Below are 8,353 nucleotides of genomic sequence, written 5' to 3' on the forward strand. Positions count from 1 at the left end.
GATTTTCCAAACTGCTACCGGAACTAATGGAGCATCAGCGTGTGTACGTATTAGTTTGAGTAATGAAGCAGAAAAGCAATAGAGAGAGAGAGAGAGAGAGAGAGAGAGAGAGGAAAAAAGAAAGAGGAAAAAAGAGAGAAGGATAGTGAAGATAAAGAGAGAGGAAAGGGAAACGGAGGGTAACGAGGGTTAAAGTGCGAGTCAATTATGAAACGCTTCTCTCCATCGAGGGAAATTGCGCCCTATTAAGGAAAGTACTACGTGTCCGAGTGAAATTTTCGGCCTGCCACACCGCCATTGCAGTATGGATAAAAAACAAGCCGGGGAGGAGAAGGGGGTGCGCAATGGCTACGGAATAAATCGCCAGCTCGCACGCAGAGGGACAAAGCGATACCTTGACGGTATTAATAAAATTATTATCCCCGGGCCAGATAAATGGATCACGTGAGGGCGAATACTGCGAGAGATTTATCGCGCCCTTTTCAAGGAAGGGAGGAGAAAGGGAGAAGGGGGACATCCCTACGTATTGTACCTATGTTGTTGCCGTTGGGCACAATAAGAACACGTCTGTCTCCGGTGCTCGGCGCGACGTGATTTCGTCTTTGCTTCATTACCGAGACTTCATTACTGTAATAGCGAAACAGTATTTCGTCCTCTCGGTATGACAAGATTCTACTCGCGCTATTCGGACTTTATTTGATTATCACACAATGGCTTTTCTCTCGCGCTCCGGCGCACCTGATGCAAGCAGACTTTCACGGAAAGTAGTGCGAGAATGGCGCCGGCGCCAGTCCCCGAAAGTTGTTTCCTTCAACGGAGAACCGTGATTTACATATGAACGCGAGAGACGCATACGGCCAAAAGCGCGCAGGCATATAAATACATTTTACCGTTCACGCGTGCCGTGTGTGTGCCCTAAAAATTTCGCTCGTATTGTCGCCCGCCGATGCTCCCGCGGAATATTTCATCCCGCGCGGCGTTGACGGTCGCGCGTATTCGGAAGTTCGCCGTTACCTTTTCCCCGTCCGAAACTTCCGCGCGCTTTATACGAAATTGATGAACTAAGGAACAAGTATTTTATATACCGGAGCGGGCGTGCGGGGTGCTCTATGCTACACGCGGTGGTATCGTAGACTACATGCGGAGATATACGACCGCCTCGAGAGCACGTATCCGCAAGTTTTTGTTCGTTAACCGGAAGCCCCCGAGTTTCGCGAGGCGCACGGCCAGAGAACGGATAATGATATGCGCCGAGGAAAGATACGGCGTAGCTTGTAAAGCTTGTAAAGCGTATAAATGAGAGCGCTAAATTTGTCATCGCCGTGTTCTCGCGAACGCTTTTCAGGCCTCTGCGGTATCAAAAACTTATTTTATCTTATATATTTATAAATATACAACTCAAACAGAACGATAAGTCACAATAACGTCGAAGTGACATTAAAATAGCTCGGAAATGAAAAATAACTTTTAATGATTATTTTAGAATTATTTTGATATCATATAATGACTTGATGCTCTGCTTAGGAAAAGTGTCTTGAAATACACTATTAGATATCAAAGGAATAATGGTAACCTAATTCTCCTTGAATTAAATAATATTTATTTTCAACTTCCATCTGTGTCAACATGTAAAGCAATCCATTTCTGTGATTGATTTCAAAGTAAACATCATCCATATGATGAATGTATGTAGGCTTAGTAAATAATAAAATAAATTTGAGTCAAATTTAATACATTTTCTTCAGTTATATTGTTTAACTACTGAATTTTTAATTATTACATTATTAATAATCGATAGTTTTTTTTATATAATATATAGTACACCAAAGGTGCACAAGTTTTACACCTTCGATACACCATAACTCAAAAACCATCCATTATTGAGCTTTGTGCCTATTCTATAATATCTTTTGTTCATCACATTATAAGCTACATCATAAAGTGAAGACTATCTCATTTCACACAATTTTCCATATAATTTTCTTTTATCCCCTATTAAAGTTGTGACACTTTTCCATATAAGCAATGTGTCGATAAATGTGTCGTTTTTTTCATAATATATTGATCTTTAGGATCAATTTTCTTTTATTATCTTAAAAATACTAATTCTGAACTGTGTCACTTTTCTATTAGCGCAGCGATATATTATATATCTGCACATTTCACGAGCAACCGTTACTTATTTGCGATTTCCACAATTGTGGAGAAATTCCGAAAGTCATATCTCGGTATTTGAGAAATTTCTATCTCACATTTCACACAGCCATTTCGCGCGCAAAATACGCTCTACGTCTCTTTCGATAGCGCTTGGGACGTCACTTATTTGCACCGCAATGCAACCCGTCCTGGGAAGAAAATTAACCTTTGGACGAAATCGATTAGCTCGACCGATAGAACGGCTTTAAAAGTAATTTTGAATTATCCACCGGTACGCTTCACGCGCGGTCGAATGACGCGAAGAGAACTTCAGTCATCGAGTTGAAGCTTTAGGATCTTTTTCAGAAAGGAAAAACTGCATCGGTTCGTAAAAGCTGCTCGGAACCTCGGCCCTTTCCAATGACACACAAGTCGTCCTGCTTCGGCAAGTAGCAAAGTGTGATAACACCATGAAACTTTTACGGGTAAATAAAGACCAATACACGAAACAACGCGGCCATCGTAAAATTTTTACGGGCCGGAAGATTCCCGTTTCTTTCGTTTTTTTTTTCCTTCATGAACTCTCCTAGTCGGAGAAATATCTCAACGTAATTCCAGTATTCCGAGAAGCTGGAAGCTTCGCAATCGCGCGTTGTTACACTCCTTTTATTGTTCTGTATTTTTCGTTCAATAAATAGTTTTACGGCGCGGACATTATTAGACTTTATCAACAAGTCCCGATTTCGTTCGATCATTGCCGCAACAATATACCTCATTGGTTACGTGAAGAATATATAAAAAAATGTATAGAAGTTTATAGGACATTTCGAAAGAATGTCTTCAAAAATGCCATATAAACCTCTATGCATTTTTACTTATATACGGAAAAGTATCTAAAAATTTAACTAAATACTTCAAATAGATATGAAAAATTTTGTTGAGTGACCATCAAAGTAATTATGTAGAATGCTTGAGTTAACTGCTAGAAAACTTTTTACAGTATCGCTCATCATGTTCGAATTTCGTACATAATTTTAATGATCCAAAATTATTTTCAGATCTACACGAATTTTACATTAACAAAATCTTCTTTCTCTGTAGCAATATATGTATATTTTATATATATATATATATATATACATCGATATAATATTATATTACATCTAAGATTCTTATTATAACATTTAATAGTTTTAATACTTCCAAATTATTATTGATAAAATATCTTACATATATTGGCGTCATACTAATTCATCCAGACATTAGATCGAGCTGAATAATGTATAATCTGATGAGAACATCTTATTATACATAGTATAAATACATATAATTTCTTCTCTTAGATTGAGAACTCTGGAATTATGTGCACGGGTAGAAATTTTCGCAACGTCAAGGTTGGTTTCCAAGTTACTTCCATGAAGTTCTCCCGAAGTTTAATGCAAACCTCACAAAACACCTCATATCACTGTTCCGTATCGTGGGATTTAATATCGAAAATCAAAGGATTAAGTTAAACCAAAGAAATAAGTAAATAAAGGAGAGCTTGCTTTTTAATTAGTTGAGAAAATTCGCCAAACTTTCAGGGAGGAGGGAGGGGCAAAACGTCCCCGTATTACTCGTTTGTATCACGCAAATACGGGCTCGAAGAGATCGTATAATAAGTTAGTCGAGGCACTATAGGATTTCGATCGTTCCCGACGAAGTCTGGACACAAAGGCGGCATTCTCGGACAAGAAAGCGGCAGTGTATACAAGACAGGAAGAGAGAGAGAGAGAGAGAGAGAAGGCGGTGAAGGACTTGCAGCGAGCTTTCGGAGAAAGGGGTGAAATAAGGGCGTGCGAATTGCGGCCCCAGAACGCTCTCTCCCCGAACACACAATAAAACCCCATCGATTTTCACTTAGAGAAAACTCGGGCGCTCACTTTTACATTCATTCGAGTTATCTTGGTTTGTCATTCGGGAAAGAAGCCAATGCATCGACGAGAGCGCGCGACGGAGAAAAACTGCATTTCCGTCGTGATTTTCACCACTCGCTACCATCCCGGGTATCCACTCTTGCATTGGTCTTCATCCCTTAACCTAAAGGACGGCATTGCTCATTGGCGCCCTTATCGAGCGCCTTATCTCTGTGTTATTTATTATTGTCGGTCGCGGAGAGTACATTAAATTTCCATTACCTTCCTTAAACACGAGCGGGGCGAGAATTCGATTCGTTATTTATGCCTTCCTCATTTTTGGATAGTGAACGCGTATCCTGCGTACATAGTTTCCTCCTTGATACATGTTAATGCACTCTAAAAATCGACATTACTGTCTGCTGCAAATAATACAGTTTTACAAAAAATTGTTTTTTTCCCTCCGAAGTACTTTAGTACTAAAGATTGGGTAAGTTACGTTGTAAAAATAACTAATTATAGTTACAGATTTTCTTCCAAAAAGTATTTATATAGTTATCATTGCAAATTACTGATTCTAAAAATACGTAACGCGTTGCAGTTGAAAAATAATAAACTGTTATTTGTCAGTTACTCTTTTGTTTTGTAATTTTTTGCATTGCTATTTTAAATATGTACATTCGGGCTGTGTAGCATTTCGAAGAGAATTTGGTGTCAATTGTGTAATACATCGTTTTTTTTTTTTACAAAGATATATTCTTAGCTTGATTTAATTTTCGTATCCGTACTTTGCCTATACATCTCTAAATACATAATCTTTATTAAAATCTTTCATGAAACTTTTTGTAATAATCGGCGTAACGTTCGCGTGCACACTTACATATATCACAGGAGCTGAAATAGCGATATTTGTAGCTATTGTTTGTTGGAGAAGCAGCGAAAGCGGAACCGGCGCGCAACTGGAATCTCGCTTGCCAATCAATGGCGCTCACAATCAATATGATTGGTCATGTGGTGGAGATAAAATTGAGCACATTCATCAAGCCTTAGTCAGACTGATGGCCGTAAACATGTTCCGGTTTTGTGACAAGTCTGGGTATCAAACAATTTATGCAGCCGTCGAACGTGAGCGGAATTGAACGGTACCGACGCGGCCTGTCAAAGATCTCATTCGGCTTATGTTAAAATAAAAATGGAACTTAATCTCCCCGACGCGTCAGGTAGAAATTTATCGTCTGTTTTGTTACGAGCGCTTAACTGACATTGTCGTTGCGGGCGAAACGTTACAATTTCATCCGCATTTAACGGAATTTTATGCCGGATATATAAATATTATACAAATATAATAAATATGTATACAGCTCGGTTGAAAGTTTAAATTGTATCCCTTTTATATAATTTATTTTGAAATTTTATCAACACCGCGTACAATTTTATCCGTATCCACGTAACGGGATCCTTTTTTCGAGATTAAAGGGACTCATTAAATAATATCAGTTCTCTGTGACGCAGTTTGTAATTGTGCAAACGTGCAGGTGAGTTATTAAGCTTTGAATTACGAAGTTAATGAACAGATGATTATTAAAACTGTCGCTATCTGCGATGTGTTCCGCCAAGCACACAGCTCGCCCGGATAGTTAATGAAATTATTTGGGAGGTATTCCGGATTATCTGTTTCGGGCTCACTGAGCGCTTAGTGCTACATGCGTACGACACCTCGTATATATACAAAGAATAGCGTCCGCGCGATCTGCGGTATTTTGCGTAATTACAACGCATTGTATCGAATAAGCATTCCAAATTAACGCGCATCTATGGCAAACGATGCTTTTGACGATTTAGGGCAACCTCACAACCAAACTCCGACTAACTTAATCATCAGTATATAATAATTTTAGTATACAATACAAACAAAGTTATTAATTTAATCAATAAAGTTATATGTTTATTTCATATATCGAAGAGATAAAAATTAAACATTAATCCTAGAATACTATTGATACGTAAATTGTGCGTATAAATAAATGTAAATATTCTGCAAGAAATCTTTCATAAAAATACAAAATTCATTATAAAATTGTTTTTATTAATTTTACATTATTATCAAGTTTCTTTCTAAGTCAATAAAGATTACTTGTGTTTATAAAAATTTAAATTATAAATAATTCGTCAATCAAAATGTTAAATGTATGATGAAAAAACTTATGTTACACTAATGAAGAGCAGCTTATTTCCTTGTACGTATCGATAGCAAACTGATCATTCAATAACATTCTAGAGTTAAGAACAACGAGCTGTATATTACAGATTTTGTCTTGAGCGATTTTGTGCTGGTCGACTTATTCGCCGATTAAATTAATCAAAGTTTAATTGAAATCGCCCTTAACAAAACGGGATATAATCAATTTTGTCGAAGCGGTACAAATTGCATTTCGTATAAAACTTTAAGTAAAAGAGTATTACTATGCCCCGTTGTATTCGCGCTCGGGTCGCTCCACCTAATTTTGAAGCCATAAGTATAAACAACTTCGTTTACGCTCTCATGTTGAAATTTGTTAATGTATCGCTCATTAGGCCGTAATGAAGAGTAAATAGAGTTTGCTCTCCCTTGTAGTCGGAGGACAAAAAAGGACCGTAACAGAATCAGCGAGGCATGCAAGCTGTGATGCATCGAGCGCATGTAGCGAAAAAGCGGGCGGGGGTGAAAGTTAAGTTTGTTCCACTTTTTTTTTTTATCGTGTTGCCGCGCAACAAAGTCTACCTCACCGGAAGCTCTGATGGCGATAAATTCAATAATGTTAGAATATTTTTGATTATTTAGATTAGAACCATCCGGTCTCGGCTGCCTCGAGGGTATCCGGTGGTATTATTTTTCCCCAAGAACCAGAATAAAATATACTTTCTTTAACACAGTTATGCAAATGAGCGCCGTCAAATGTACCCTTCTGTGAAAACTACGAATCGATATCGGACTCCAACATCGCATGAATATAGACAAAGTTATGTTATTAGATATCTTATTCCACCTTATAGATATCTTTAGATTGCATTCGTATATGGAATGCTTTACAAATTATGCGTACGTTATTACCTATCCTATGTATAAACGTACGAAGGAAGGAGGGACAATTATTTTTATAATTTATAATTGTTTTTCCTTGTCACAGATCTTTAGAGGGGCCTCCCTCCTCTTTAAATTTTAAGGAGAAATAACTGCAACGGGTATTTCGCGCATTTATGGATAGATTCTGTAACAGTTTTGTCAGGATCCGCGCGTGTCGCGTGTCACGACGAAACGCTAACGTAATATCGTCCAGCTGGTTCCTCGCTCTTCTCTTTTTTGTAAAATATTCAAGTAGAACATAGGTTGCAGGGAAACAAGCAGGGTGGGTAGCGGCGTAAAGTTTACTGTATACAGAGAGAAAAAAATAGAGGGTCAGGAACGTGGATGAGAGGAACATGGGCGGTTCTGGAACGATCGTAAGAGGCTATCATAAGGGGGGAAATGAATTTGAAATTTTTTTCTTGTCGTAAGTTCCTTCATTTTCTCCTTCGTTCGCGAGCTCATCCTCACGCAGTCCACGTTCAGGCGATATTTTGCACAACTTTCAGCCAATATAACAAAAGCTTGTATCAATATTGCTGCAACATTTATAATGGCTGCCCTCGGTAGAAGAAAAGCAGTTTTCAATATATAAGAATTTAAAATCATATTAAAGAATTTTACAATTGCAAAGTTGCTTTTTCTGTTAAACTGCGCAGTCAATATTACTGCAATATTACTGGAATGCTCTGTGCTGTATAAGAAATGTTGTTTATCTTTTTGTAAAAATCGCGTCTTCCGGGGCTTTCCTTTTTCGTCGGTTTTTTCTTATGAAAACCTCGTAATCCCTTGATATTCTTTCAAGTATACTTTTGATTTAGGAATTTGTTAATTACAACATCGTTAACGATAACAATGAGAAGCAGGTTTCACGTCGTAAGACATCTACTGTGTAATTCTATAATCGTTCTATTGTCCCGTTCCCATTGTATCTCTGTCTCCTTGGAGATATGCTCGGCCAATTAGGCTTGTAATTAATTATGTTGATAATTACTGATTGCGTACATATCACGCAACTGTGTACATAGATATCACAGTGGACGCGTGGGATATCGTTGCAATTTTGAAAGCCTGCGATCGCTATTTCGGGAACGTAATCAACGAGCTCGTAAAAACCACCGAGCCGTTTAAATGGAAGTATATCACTTTTACAATCGATCGGATGTACGCGAAGAAAATACAGATATATGGAAAACAATTCTTCACGCGTTTAGGTTTG

The 8,353-nt window shown here is 38.0% G+C and overlaps 1 long non-coding RNA gene across 1 annotated transcript; it reads left to right on the top strand.

Annotated features, from left to right (window-relative positions):
* The first annotated feature begins 2,174 nt into the window (after positions 1-2,174).
* On the top strand, positions 2,175-3,672 carry LOC108751377. Its single transcript, XR_001939481.1, has 3 exons — positions 2,175-2,407; positions 2,491-2,621; positions 3,480-3,672. It is a non-coding gene; the product is annotated as an uncharacterized LOC108751377 (long non-coding RNA).
* The last annotated feature ends 4,681 nt before the right edge of the window (positions 3,673-8,353 follow it).

This window comes from Trachymyrmex septentrionalis, unplaced genomic scaffold (assembly GCF_001594115.1).
Source record: "Trachymyrmex septentrionalis isolate Tsep2-gDNA-1 unplaced genomic scaffold, Tsep1.0 scaffold44, whole genome shotgun sequence".
Taxonomy (NCBI): Eukaryota; Metazoa; Arthropoda; class Insecta; order Hymenoptera; family Formicidae; genus Trachymyrmex; species Trachymyrmex septentrionalis.